Source organism: Diachasmimorpha longicaudata, chromosome 6, assembly GCF_034640455.1.
Source record: "Diachasmimorpha longicaudata isolate KC_UGA_2023 chromosome 6, iyDiaLong2, whole genome shotgun sequence".
Classification (NCBI taxonomy): Eukaryota; Metazoa; Arthropoda; class Insecta; order Hymenoptera; family Braconidae; genus Diachasmimorpha; species Diachasmimorpha longicaudata.
In genome coordinates, this window is record NC_087230.1 from 4,173,812 (window position 1) to 4,188,485 (window position 14,674).

General features: G+C 40.1%; 1 protein-coding gene across 22 annotated transcripts in view; it reads right to left on the reverse strand.

Moving 5' to 3' along the window:
• Positions 1-12,409, reverse strand: part of Glut1 (Glucose transporter 1) — a 49,351-nt gene extending 36,942 nt beyond the window's left edge. For 8 of the 22 annotated variants that reach the window (XR_010299096.1, XR_010299097.1, XR_010299095.1 and 5 more), the window contains exon 1: positions 459-818. The gene's annotated coding sequence lies outside the window, so the exon portion shown is untranslated. Of the gene's footprint in view, positions 1-458; positions 819-11,961 lie in introns of those variants that run through there. The other 14 variants (XM_064122552.1, XM_064122551.1, XM_064122550.1 and 11 more) reach the window with 6 other exon arrangements.
• Positions 12,410-14,674: the final 2,265 nt, after the last annotated feature.

Sequence of the window (14,674 nt, forward strand, 5' to 3'; positions counted from 1 at the left end):
AAATATCGCACACCATAATGAAAACAAGTCTGACCATGAACTTCCGCACCTACTCGGAATCAAAAGCAAACTGGCGGCACAGCTCGCTCATTAAAATTCACAATTCAATCTCACATCAAACTGTTGCTTACGAAATCGTCTGACCACGATGTTCCCTATCTCCTCCCGACTCCGCGAACACTCGAATAAAAAATATTGAAAATGACAGTTCCAGAAAACAAATCAATCACATCTTCCTCTGGCCGTGACTTTCCCCTTCTACGTGACACCTAAATTACCTAAAAATGATGCTCATCATCATCATCATCATCATCATTGTCTAATTAATTTAATCAACGAATTAAATCCCCCAAATACCCATAAACAAAGAGCACCTCTGAGAGAAACCGTCGCCTTTGAAACTCCTCGCCACGTGTCACGGCGATTCAATCAACCAATTCTTGAAACGTGTATTTTACCTGCAGTGGATCGGCTGAACCTGGACAACCTCGTCACTAATACCGGAGAAAGGCAGGAGAACCGGTCAAGCGAATAAAACTCTCAACTGCACTACTATCCAATCAAACAGACATGATTCCCGGGAGCGGGAGCTACCAACGACGAGCACACAAAGTCCAACGATCCCGAAAATATCAATAATCAACGGCACAAGAACACCTCCGAGAACATCCACCAAAGCCCGACCGAGAGGAGTGACAACGTGATATTTGCGGTTATAAATCCATCGTTCGGTCGAAAAGACGTTGCCTACTCTCGTGACTCGATCCACCACAGCACAACGTCAACTGATCGCTCAGGAGTTTCACAGTTGACGTTACTAACGCATTCGTAATGAATTAGTAATGGAATGGCGACCCACACCACAGCCACAACGCTCCCCCCCCCCACTCTGCGCCCGTGGAGAGCCGAGTAACTTGTCGAAAATCCATCCAAAGGTCTTAATGGACAAAGATTATCTGTCAATTATAATCGTGAGAGGGTAGTAAACGGCCTTATTATGATGTTGTAGATAGTCTTTGTTTACCGCTCTCGTAAATCCCTGTTTATATGAGTGATTAATCTGCTTGTGGGGGGAGGTAGAGGAGGAAATAGCTTGTCACTTGTTTGATTTTTTTTTTTTTAATGGTGTGGAAACGCGATACGACTGCCTGAACCTGAAATGCGGGCATATCAACCTCTCAGAAACTCCTTATTTTTTATCTCGCGAACAATTTTTATTTTGTTTACCTTTTTTGCTATTTTTTTTCTGAAATACGAAGAAGTGTTGGAAATTTTTTGACTGTCCATATCGACACTATTTTGATGTTATGGGAAATTGACGTGCAATAATTGCAGTTGAAATTTCAATAACATAAAAAATTATCAATTATTATTATTATTATTATTATTATTATTATTATTAATTTATTGACGAAAATTGAACTTCAATTCACCCAAAATTTTCAGGGATTTGAAAATTTCGGGAATTATTGATTGATTTTTAAAATTATTTAATAATTACCGTGACAAACAGATTTACAACTCAACATCGTTTGATAATATTTCCTAACGATTCTCCAGCAGCTCTACTAATTCAATTGTTCAATCATAACCCCCAAAACCCGGTCATTTAATCCGAATTTCGCTCCACAGAATTACATCGGTGCATTACACATGGAATTAATTATTAACGCACCACTCTAGCCACTAAATTTGTAAATTCATCGAATTATGAAGCCCATTAAAACCCTAAATGATGAATGTCCTCATTAGTAGTGGAGAAATCTCATAAATAATCGCAGTAGCAATCTTTTCATCTCCTCAAACGAAAAGAAATCCCTCAGCCACAGTTCCCACTCCCCCTGGACATATCAACAATTCCTCCCTTGAAAAATTCAATGATTTAATCCCCTCCCCACTCTTCACTTCATTAAATCACCCCCAACACTCCCTCTAATTTAATATACACCCCTCTGCCCTCTAAAATCAACATTTCACCAACAAACTCCAACAATTCAGCCCGAAAAATTCACGCCAACTTCTCATTCTCCCCCACCAACTATTTGAATAACTCGAACTGCACTGGGCATAATTGTCGATAAAATGATATTTAATATGGAAATATCTCTCCAGTTCGCTGTTCAAATATTTTACTCCCCCGTTACACCCTCTCCCTCACCCCAGCGCGGAAATGAATAATGAAAGAGAGAAAAATAAAGTCATTGATATTAATTTTAATTAATTCCAATATTTTATATTTTCCTGGATAATTTTTTTCTATTTCAATTCCCTTTTTTGTTTTTTTTTTAAATTGTTTTATTGTTATTTTTTTTTATTTTTTGAACATCAGTAAAAATATCTATAAAATTAATTCTTTTACGTCTTTCGCGTTGCATATAATAAATACAATTAATGATTATTAAATAATTGAATCGTATTACAATTGAGTTGACTATTATCATCCTTAAATTTCTCTCCATTTATTCAATCACTTTGAAGAATAATTCTGTTCGCATCATTGCAATCGCATAAAAACCCCACAACTTCAAACTCGTAATATCACCCTGTGGAATAGATAACATCAGCCTCATATTTTTTTTTTCGTTCCCATCTGAAGTTTATGTACATCCGAATAAAAGTAAACTCGTTGATTTTCGAGTCGAGTGCATTTTTTCCACCGGAAAAGAAAGTTTACTCCCGCGAGTATCGCCCGGGTGTACCTCCGATTGCAGGAGGGTCTGAGTGAGGGCGGCAAAAGTGGGAGGAACTTCACTCGAAGATTTATTGCGTGAAAATGCGAGAACGTGCAGGATGGTAATACCCGAAGAATTGTGAGGAAAGAGAGGGAGAGGGAGAGAGGGAGGGAGTGAAGGTGAGGGTGAGGGGTATTTTTTTTTATTTCTCGCATTGTTTGGATGGCATTTACCGTGATCATATTTCATAGTTTTCCTCTCGTGAAGAGGTAGAAAGAATGGCCCCGAGTGCATATTCATTCTCGACAATTGAATGGAGGGGTGGGTGACTAGGGGCGGAGGGTAATTTTAATTAAAAATGGATTTGTCGGGGGTAATGAGATTGATGGGAGATTTTGAAGATTTTTTAATGCATTGTTCAGGGGTTTGGAGCATCTGGAATTTTTTTAAGGGAGACGGCAAAGAGAGAGAGCTGAATAGGGGTTGAAAATATTTTCTAAAACCCCCAAGAGTGGTGAACAAAAATTGAAAAATGGCCAGTGACTTTGTCTTCCACTCAAAAAATAATTAAGAAATTCAGTGTTTTGAAATTTTTTCCCCAAATATTCAGAATTTTCTCCCCTCCCCAATCTGAATCATCCCCAAAGCATTCGAAATACAAAAACTGCGTTGGCATCCCCTCCTAATAAACACCATTCCTGGACAATAAACCTTCAAAAACTTGCGTTACTTCTTCCCAAAAACAAAAACAAAAATTGTAACAACTAATTTCCTACAGATACAGTCGCTAGCACTTTTCAGCGAACAATACCGTGTCTTGGCATTTTGTCCTTCCCTCCCTGAACCCTAAAAATTAATCTTGTAAACCGTAAATGTGACCTGAAAACCCCCACAATAGAGGGATTAACCTCGAAAATATGTACGTCACAACAGTGGCTGTTGTCCCAAGTGTGAGGTGCAGGTGTGTTCAGTGGGTACCTAGGCCACCGCAGAGGATACCAGCAACACGGGAGGCATATCCATAAGCCCCCATGGTGCTATGGCCATCATATATGGCCTCGTAACGGCTCTCCCGCGTCGTGAAAAAGCTCCCCGCAGTGGTTCCCAACGGCCCCCACATAAGGACCAACGCCCACTGGGAGTTGGCGAAAAAGAAAAATGTTAAAATACCGGGATAAAAAATATTATTCACTTCTTCTAATATGTATCAACGTGGGATTATGACTGGGGATGACCCCAACAACGGATACACACGGCTCGTTAAACCTGAGATGCACACGCTTCGCTAATTACCCTTCTACTCGGCTCCAACAAAGGAAGAGCTTTTTACCTTTTTTTCGTGTTTCGCTGGCAACTGGCAATTTTTTGAGGGGTAAAAATGTTGTGATATTTTTTGTTTCCTGCATTGGGGAGTAGGTGGTTCGAACGGTAAACAGAGGTAAATAGGTTTCCTATTGTTTGAGGGAGAAATGGAATTTTAATTAGTTTTTTTTTTCGTGCAATAGTTTTTTTGGCTCCTAAATGAAAGCCTTACGAGCTTTTTCAATTTTTTTTTAACGTTGTATTCATAATGTCGATATAACACAGGTATTGTCGAGTCCTATAGATTGATATAAATGTAAAATTACTAGCGGACGTAATTATTAATTTTTTTAACGTCAATTTTGTTCACATTGTAGCGGAACGAGGCGCCATAATGACATAAAAAAAAATTTATTAAAAGAACAGAGAGCGAAATATAAATACAAAGATTTACACTTCCGGGGAGTAGGAATTAAGATAAAATAATGATGATTTCGAAAATCGGATCGTACATGAATTTGGTTAAGAGAGAGAGGGAGAAGGCAAACGGGTAACAATAATTTGTTGAATTTCAGGGTACAATGGAGTCCTTAATTACCTTCAGACTAACTACACAAGTGAAACTCGCAATGAATGACAATTGCACACATCCAAAATAAGGAATAGAACCGTTTAATTCCCTCTTTATCTAAATTAACTTCTTCATACCCATAAAATCTCATATCTCCAAATTTTAATGGCCCTCCAGTATAGATTTACCTTGAAATTAGTATTCCTCGGTTCGCCCCATTCTCCGAACACCGAAATGCAATCACACGTTTCTATCATTAGATGAACGTTTTACCAAAACTAACTCGTTAAATGATACGAGACATGGGTTTTTCTGGTTTATCGAGGGTGTCCCAGGAACATGAACATTTCGGCCGAATATACTCTCGCAATATTTGATAAATCATATTCCCGTATATTCATATTGAATACGAATACGAATACGTTGTTTGCAATTTGTGACTCATTCCATATCCATTCGAATTCTGTGAATTTACCAGAAAAAAAAATGATGACCTACAAATTCCACAGGAAATTTGAAGGAATTTCATTGATTGAGGCTTCACCAATACCTTGACCTCATTTATCAACTTTCTATAATTTTTTTCAACAATCAAAGTTAGACACAACAAAATAAAAAATATTTCTCACAAAAATATTTTTCATTGACAATTCTCATCTCTGAAATGTTTTTAATACTCTCATACTATCAAACTAATATTTTTATTGTGAAGATAAGTTTGTTTGCTCTGTTATCTGTCCCGCAAGCTTCTTAACCCAAATCCTCGACAAGAAAAATGTTTCTCGAACGTAAGGTACATTTACCCCCCTCGGAAAATTCACTTTTTCCGACATTAAGTGAAGCATCCACCATTACTCTTGGTTGTACGCGACCCATGAGGAAGGTAGTTTCGAGGATATACAGTACGTATGTATGTATGTACAGTAACACTACTGTCTTACCACTCGATACAACGTGTAGAGGACGCAGCGCCTCCAAAAGTGGTTACCAGACTGGTGGAGGGGTCTTGTTCAAGTACTGTTGTCAAACCCTCAAGCATCATTCATCTGTATAAAGTGTATACCTTCACCGTGCAACTGTCAACATCAGGGAGATCGGCCATCTGATATACATTTTGTCACGTTGGTGAATGATTTTGTGTACTCTTCAGCTTGAAGATACTGTTGGGGATGAGATTGCCGCATGTTTTTGATCGTAATGCCACGATTGATTGGCAGGGAGGGATTCTGAGAGAATAATTGTGGTAATTATTCTGATAATTTTTTCGGGGAGTATATTGTATGTTGGGAAACAAATAACCAAATAGGGTACTATTTAAATGCCCGGAAGTGGAGCCAAAAGCTCGCAGGTGATTACGTCGCGAGAATATTTATATATTTTGAGTATCAGTGACAAGTTTGGAGAGTTGTTTATAGATTATTAGTCGGGTTAAGAAAGGAGTGGAAGGGGGAGGTGTAAAACAGGGTATTTTACACCAAATAAAAGTAAATTATTATTATTAATCCGCCAGGCAAAAGACTATTCAATAAAAATTACGGAACAGTTACGAATTTTTTCACTGAACTTTCCAATCTTTTTCCTGAATGTTGTGGATTTTTTCTTGAAGGTTCACTGGAAAAATGTGTAATAGTTCCTTCATTTTTACTGAATATTGTTGTGACTGACAGATTACGGAACGAACACGTAATTTTGTAATAATTTTTCTCTTCCCAGACTTTTTCCGAAACGTTCTGGACTATTTTCTGTAAATTTAGGAAAAATGTGCGTAACGGTTCGGTAATTTTGACCGAATATTGTTTTGACTGGGACATTACGAAACAGGAACGTAATTTTTAAATAATTTTTCTCTCCATATACTTTTTCCGGAACATTCTGCACTTTTCTCTGGAGGTTCACTGAAAAAGTGCGTAATTATTCCGTAATTTTTACCGAATATTATTTCGACTGACAGATTACGGAACGGTCACGTAATTTTAGCAGAATTTTTATCTCCGTGTGCGATGTCCCATGACTTCGCAGCTTTTTTATTTGAAAGAGCTATGAAAATTTTGAAAAAATGAAGAACAAATAGAAATACATCAGAAGTAATTATTCCCATTAATTTCCCGACAGAGAAAAAAAAAACTTGACGACGATTTCCTCGAAAAAAAAATTCCCCCCAAAACCCCCATAACAATCCAATTAAAAACTTATAAAACTCCAATAACTTCGATTTAATTGAAATAAAAGATTTCGCCGAAAGTTTCACCCTCGGAAAAACTTTAAATTGCGTCATTAACACCTCTCACCCACCCTCTGATACATAATTCCTATCGCGCCCACAGTCCTCGCTCGTATTCTCCTCATAACACAACACCTCTATTTCTACATCTTTACTTTTTCACGCAAGGTCCCTTTATCACGAATCCCAGAGGCGTCACACCGAGAGTACGAACGTATCCCCGGTGTTATCGATCTGGAAATCCCAGTCCAGATTAAACTCGGCAGGGAGTTTGTGCCCACACGAGAGCAGAAGTAGCGATGGGTTAGCTTGATGGACGGGGGGTTGGTGAGGGACGAGCAAGAAGTTTTACCGAATCCCCTAGTGGTTTTAACATCGTGATCCTCGTGTGTCCATCAACGACTACAGTGTTTCCATGTTATATCACCAAATACAAAGATTTTGCAAACACGGAAATTGGAAGTCGCCTTTTTCCTGCCTTTCACCATTTGTTTACCGTTCAGAAACGATTTTTTTCAACTTTAATGGGTAAAAATGCGAGTTCTACCAGTTCGAGAAATAAACAAAGAGTCGATTGTAGCAATTTTATTCTCAACTATTCTGAAATAAACCAGAGTATCGATTTTTTCTCCCACTTCTTTCCATTAATGTTTTAAATACATAAACAGATACAATTAGTTATTCAATTTGATCTGTCCAGGGAATAAAAAATTGGTGTTGTTTAACGGTAAAAATATTTAGGGTCATAAAAGTCCCAGAAATCCTAGGGGATGCAGCCCCCTAGTGGCATTGAATAAAATATCTCAATTGATCGCTAAAATATTATTAAAAAATATCGGAGCAAAAATGTCAATGGAAAATGCCGAAGTAAAGCAAATGAAAATTAATTCAGGAGAATAAAAAAATTGCATTATTCTCTGGTGTAAAACGGCGCCCCAGTTAGAGCTCCCGTGATTACTCGGTATAATCAAAGACGTTGGGTTCATCAAAATTTCACGTGCGATCCCGCTATCCCTCCATTTACAAAGAGCAAGAGGGCTTAATTAGTATCCATTCGTTTTCAAAAGGTCACAAATTAATTACCCACCAGCTTGTTCTCACTAGCCGCAGCGTCTTTCCCGTTTCCCCAAGACTCCAATGGATTACACTTCGCACCTCTATGCGGCAAAATACTCCGGCAAAGGTATTCCCAAACTTGGCATAATCCAAGAGCCTGAGAGAGGCTTTGCAGGCACGCAAAATAATTCGATAACAATCCCGGGAGAATTTCAAACGTGGATGATGCATTCCAGTGTGAAAACTCATTCTGGAGTGAGAGAGAAGCACTGAATATTGGATATTTCGATAGATCTACCCATGATTTCTTCATCACTTGATTTAAAAAATATATTTCGTCGAGTTTCAAAGGCATAAATGATTATTATTCACATAATGTAATTAGAAACTAGTTTGAAAGCCAATTACAGAAACTAGGAAAAAATTTACTGAATTATGAAATAAATATTTTTTTGTATTTTTTTCCTAATTGGATTTAATTAGATTAGAGAACTCATTCTGGAATGTGACTAATGTGATAAATGGACAAATGACTATTATTCACATAATCCAACTGGAAACAGCTTTAAAAAAACTTCCTCAATTTTGAAATCAATAGTTAATTGTAGACCCGAGAGGGTGGATTAGAGTCTTAAGTAAAATTTGTTTAAATTCCCCCAGATCCAATTGAAGAAGCTAAAAAAAATTACTGAATTTTGAAATCAATATTTTCACTCCAATTGACTCCAATTGATAAAAGAGAAGCAATGAATATTAAATATTTCCATAGAAATACTCATGATTTCTTGATCACTCGATTCCTAAAAAAATTTTTCCGAGTTTTAACAACATAAATCATTTTTATTCACATAACAATTCCCCCCCCCCTCTCTCTCTCTCTCCTTCCTTCCTCCCATAAGCTACAAACTATGCAAAATGACCGTGGATTTATGTTCCCCATGTTTTCCGATGCTATTTACATCAATATCAGTTAAACTAGACGCTATAACCCAGGAAGTTGGCATACTAGCACCCCTTATAACTCTCGACTCTTTGAGACACCAACACCCCGGAGTTTGGTAATTACAAGCGTGGATATTACGCTCGGTGCCGTTCGAAAATCAATTATTTCAACGCAACACATTTCGTCGCAGTGTATGCGCTCAGCAGGATATTCTCCAGTGACTCCACCTCCTCATCGTTCTTCGATGCTTATGCATTTTCCCTTTTAGTATGAAACTCTCGTGTATTCCCTCTCCCTTGGCAAATTCTCCGTGCGTGAGTAGCGAACTTTATACATGTACCTTCGCAAACTCAACTCCACCTATCCCCGAATTTCCTCGACAATTCATATTTTTCCATCTCCTTCAGAGTCTCTCCTTATTCTTTTTCAGTTTCATCCATCCAATCGAGTCGTCGCACAAAGTTTTGAGTTGAGATGTTTCTCTTGCACTCGAGAGATAAATTGATTAAATTTTTTTACGGTTTAGAGGGGTTTTCAGAATTTGTTGGAATGAATTTTTTAACTCGATGGGGAAATTGATCATTTCCAGAAGCAGTTTTACTGTTTTAATTCACGGAGAGATAAATTCTTTAATAATTACGTGTCTTTGCATTCAGTCAAAATGACGGAACAGTTACACATTTTTTCACTTAACGTTCCATAATTTCTCTTGAACGTTTTGGACTTTTTCTTGAAAATTTACTGAAAAAGTGAGTAACTGTTTCGTAATTGTGACCGAATATTATTTTAACCGACAGATTGTGGAACAGACACGTAATTTTCAAAGAATTTTTCTCTCCGTGTAAATTAATTTTTCTTTTTGAGATTGAAAAACTTGAAATTATCAATATTAATTAATTGGGGTAGTTTTCAATGATTTTGTTACTAATTGTCTCATTTTTAAAAATATATACAAAAAGAAATTTAAGGTAAAAATTAGACCTCCAGAGGACGAAGGTTAGTTTTATTAGAAAAATTACCCTCCCAAGTCCAATTTTTATCCAAAATTTCTTTCCCTGGAGTGTTGCAAAAAGCCTTTCGGAGCAAATGATTTATTGCCTCCCTTCATTTAAATAAATATCGCCCGGAAATTGTTTAACTGAAAGCAATCTCGTGCTTTCCATAATTTATCGAGAAGGTGAAGTCGTAAAAAAGAGTTCGACTCGCCATTCCCAATTCCCAAATTGGAACAAAATTTTTTTATTCATCCCATTACACACTCCCGACTCAAACTGGCGGAAAAAATCTCCTGCAACTGTTTCACGCCCATAGAACCACTATTTTAACATACATTCCTGATGATATTTCATTTTTCCTCGTTAATATCAGTGTTTTATTTCTGATGCACTCGGAGTGAAAAAAAAAAATTTGATGCCGAGTCCATGATACCAGTGGTGTATAGGTCAGTGGATCGCGTGATATATTTCACCGATAATTGGCGATGTCGAAGCGGAAATGGAACGGCAAAAGGGTGTCCGTGTCGACCCCTCGCGAGGTCAATCAGACACTGACGCTACCCCTGCCCAATTTTAGTAAACTGCGTGTGTGAGCGCCAGCGGTGGTTATAACTCCGCGTCTATTTTGTATTTTTTGTCGGTTCTTTTTAGCCAAAAGCGCTGGGAGAGAGAGAGAGAGAGAAAGAGAGTTTTGTCGCAGGACAACAGTAGCTCAACCGCACTCATCCCATATTTCTGGGTTTTATTTTCACATGTGTGGTGCGTGTTTTTTTTCACGTATTTTTACGGTGAATGGGGATCGCCGTTCGATTTAATTGGAAAACCATTCGAATAACTCAAGATCTGGGAATTTATATGGTACATTCTCCTGCGGTTTTCAAACCAATTTCTAATGTTTTTTCATGGATTGGGGGAAAGTAATGGTTCTAATCCATTGGAAAAAAATAACATCAAAATAGTTTATCAGACAACAACGATTTTAGAAAAACCTAAATTTGCAACGTAACTCAAACCTTTGAAATTTTTTTATTATTTAAATTATTTCAGATGAACCCAATATGAGAAAATATGAGAGAAAAATTATATTTCAATTATTTGACGAGTCTAACAATTTTCTAAAGATTAAAAATATATTGATTTATATGATTATTAAAAACCTGTTTTTGTCTCATTTTTCCAAACCTTAAAGCAATTATCAGTTATGAAAATAATTTTTCAACTTTAAAATTCAATTTTGAGTCTTCAAAATTGTGATTCAAAATTTGCAAAATGCGAAAGTAATTTCCGGAGCACAGTAATTCTGATAAAGCCGATGAGACATTAATTTTTTTTCCCTCCTCCGCAATTTCCTTCGCGAATTTTCTGAATAAATCGCGAAATCTCCGCGCGCTCAGACCGCCAGCTCTCCTCGTAGTTATTTCACCCCCAGTCCCTCCGCGACATGGAAAACATCGAAAGAATTTCCGACTCCTTGAAATATCCTGAAAAATGTAGTACCAAGGTTGAAAAGAGGTGTGCCAGCCAGCGCAGCGCCTCGCCTCAATTACTCCTGGACATTTCCCACAGGACGTACTCTATCCCTCTCTCTCTCTCTCTCTCTCCCTCTCTCCGCTATGCGTGTCATCATGCAGTAAAATCCAAAAAAACTCCCCCGTTTCACCACCCTCACCCGACAAAAAGCCCCAAACTTTTTTTTTCCCCCAATGACGTAGGCTTGATCCGCGGGTTTTGCAGTTCTAACTTGGGGGGGTTTATCGATTGATTTAGCCGACTCGTGACATCCTCCCCGTGATTCCTCGAGGTCGTGGCAAAACGAGCCTGCTAGTCAAGAGAACCGACACAGACGGCGAAAATAGAGCCCCCAAAACCCAATTTCCCGTCTCGCCAACAAGATAAAGCGAGAATTTCGTTGAAAATCAATCAGTAGAAAAACCCACCACTAGTCAGACATTAAAAAGAAATTCCCTAAATCTTCCTACAAACATTGCGTCCATTGTGAAGGGTCACAAGGGTCACCCCACTTCCCCAATTGTTGAAAAATGACTAAAAAAAATTGTTGAAACCCCACTGTAATAAATTTGAAAAGTGAAAAATAAAAATAGAAAAATCTCGTGTATTTTTTTTTTTAGCTCTGACCCAGACTCTCCCTCGTCATGCACCCCCAGGACCCCATAATCCCCAATATAAATATGAAAACTCACCGAAGCTTTGGGGTTAGATGGGCCGTGGCTGTAGCGTTGTAAATGTGCAAAGCCTGCTAAGTCTCCCCCGTTGTACTGTTATCTACTCGGGTAGTGGCACCGACGGCAAGGGCAGTGACGATGGCAGTAGTTTCCCCGTACCTCATAACCCCATATCTCAGTAGCCTCCCCCGCCCCTTCGTCGAAGTGAAAAAAAAATCCGCGATCCTGAAAATCCTCACCTCTTACCGTACGGCAAATCCCCGTAACCACATCGCACAGTCCTCAGCGTTTGGAACCTGCTTGTCACCGGGCGCCCCAGTACTCGCGAACACAACCGCCCCTCACCCCTTGCCACCAACAGTAGCGAATATTTATGACCATTAACCCCTGAATGACACCTCCGTCCGGGCTTTACACCTGGCATATTCCCATGATGCGAAACCCGTGAAAAATCCCCCACATCACAATCACTCACTCCCCCCCTATCACCCCCTCCCACCCCCTTCACCCCCTTTGTGAGAGAAAAATTCTCACAATAGAGTTGAAAAAAAAAAAACTTGAGCGTCAGATCACGTCGAGTGTCCAAGTGTTTTATCAATCGTCGGGTGTCCGAAAATTATCAACTTAAATACAACGGAAAAAAAAAAAATGAAAAACAAATGGGGATAAAATGGGGCGGGTATTGGCGAGCTTGAGCCGCCCAAGTGAATAGAAAATGAAGGCCCCCCCTTGCCAACCGTACGGTTGACGCTTCCTCGTTTCGTTGTTCGTACTAAACTGGTGGAAAACGTCGGCAGTGAGAGCAAACGACTGGCAGCGCACACGCGGTGTACAGTTGAACCGATAGCACACACGGCCGAAGACGGGGTGGCCTCCTCCCCCTATCATACTACCCCTCCCCCCCCCTCCCTCCGCGAACCACCAGTCCGTTGGACTTGTCTTTTCTCCGGGGGTTTATATCACGTACACACGTTAACAGTGTACCTTCGAATACAGTCAAGACCCACCCTTCGGTCTCGATACTCTCGTCATCCAGCGGAAGAGCCGCGCGGTACACCAACTAACAGCCCTGACTATGACAAAACGATGGCCAGGAGACGCCCCAAACGCAAGTTCCTCGCTTCGACATATCCCCCCAGCGCTATTCAAGCCCGTGTACACACACATACACACACTTACGCCAGTGTTCGGCCCGAATGGTGGCACGCAGGGGTGTATTCATTCACTGGTGACGGGCGCTGGAGCCCGTTCCCACCCCCAGGGCCACCTCAGTCGTTCAAATCCGCTGGATGATTCCCCAAATTCACCGCAAATCGCATCCCCGCGAGTTCCGCCATTTTGTCGTAGACCCCGGGTGGATGACAAAATGGCGGAGCTCAGCTACCGTCGGCCGGTGGGCTAGCATCGGCAGTGGCCCGTGGACGGGCCGAGATTCCGATATTTGGGATTACGAGAATTTTTTTTTTTTTTTTCAAATAATGCGATTTGCGTTGAGGTGTGCGAGGGCGCTGGCGTCTCTAGTCGCGCCCTGACGCCGTCGGGCACTCGGCACGACATGGCTAACGGACAGTGGGTGGTGGGTGGGCGGGTGGTGGGTGGTTAAGGAAGCCCTTGAAATCAATAGCCAGCCGCTACTGCCAGTGCCACCTCCCTGATCCTGTTCCTCCCTCAGATGTTTTTTTTTTTCTTCCCGTGGTACCCTGGTCCTCACTCACTCCCTCCGGTTGGGATCCGTTTGATCCTTTCGGTCTCTGTCCGTCATCTCGGAGTCGAGCCCCCAACCCCCGGGCGCTCTTGACTTTTGAGTCCTCTTCTGTCTCCTCCTGTCAGTCCCTCGGATGAAACTTGGAAAATTCGTGCATCCGGCGCAACCTTCCACCGCGGACAGCGTGCCACCGGCCGGCTCAGTCTCCCGTTGGACGTGGTGATAATCGCGATCATGCGCCACCCTCGTACTCACATCTTTCATCTCGTTTTAGTCACGACGATCGCTACCGTCTCATCCACACTCAGATATCGTGGATTAATTTTTATTCCTTTAGAATTTTATAAAAATGAAATTTTTGAAATTTTTCATTCATTTGTTTAGAGGATATTCTCGACTTTTTATTGTACATCGACCCGATCCTGGGCCTTGGATTATCCGCCGGAGAGCCCCTTGAATTTGAATGGGGAGAACTCACCCGCGGGAACAGGAAAATTCCCTCAGAAACGGAAAATTATTCCGAGAACACGAGGGGACGCTGAGTCCCGTTTCCGTTCTTTTCGGTCCTTACTCTCATATCCGTATTGCCCCCTTGAGGGACGTCTTGAGAAACGTCTGATAATTGCTTAATTATACTAATTATTTCATAATTTCATAATTATTTCATAATTTTATGGATAAAAATTGAAAAAAAATCCTATTGTACCCCAAAAAAAATATTTCCCGTCACACCGACATTAAATCAATACCGACTATTTACAAAAAAGAAAAAAAAATCAACATATCCGCCCATATCGATAAACACTGACTTAGTCTCCTAGAAATAATTTCTCCCCAACTAAAAATCGTCAAAACCAGTCGCGAGAGGTGCGTTTTAAAAATCGCTTGGCTCTTTGACATTTCGCCCCGTCGGGGCCGAAGAGGGGCTGCTAGTGGGATAAAAACTTATAACCCCGCAGTCTTACAATGCAACACATCATGGGCAGAGGGTATTTCTACGTCAGTAAGAGGCAGCGAGAGGGTGAG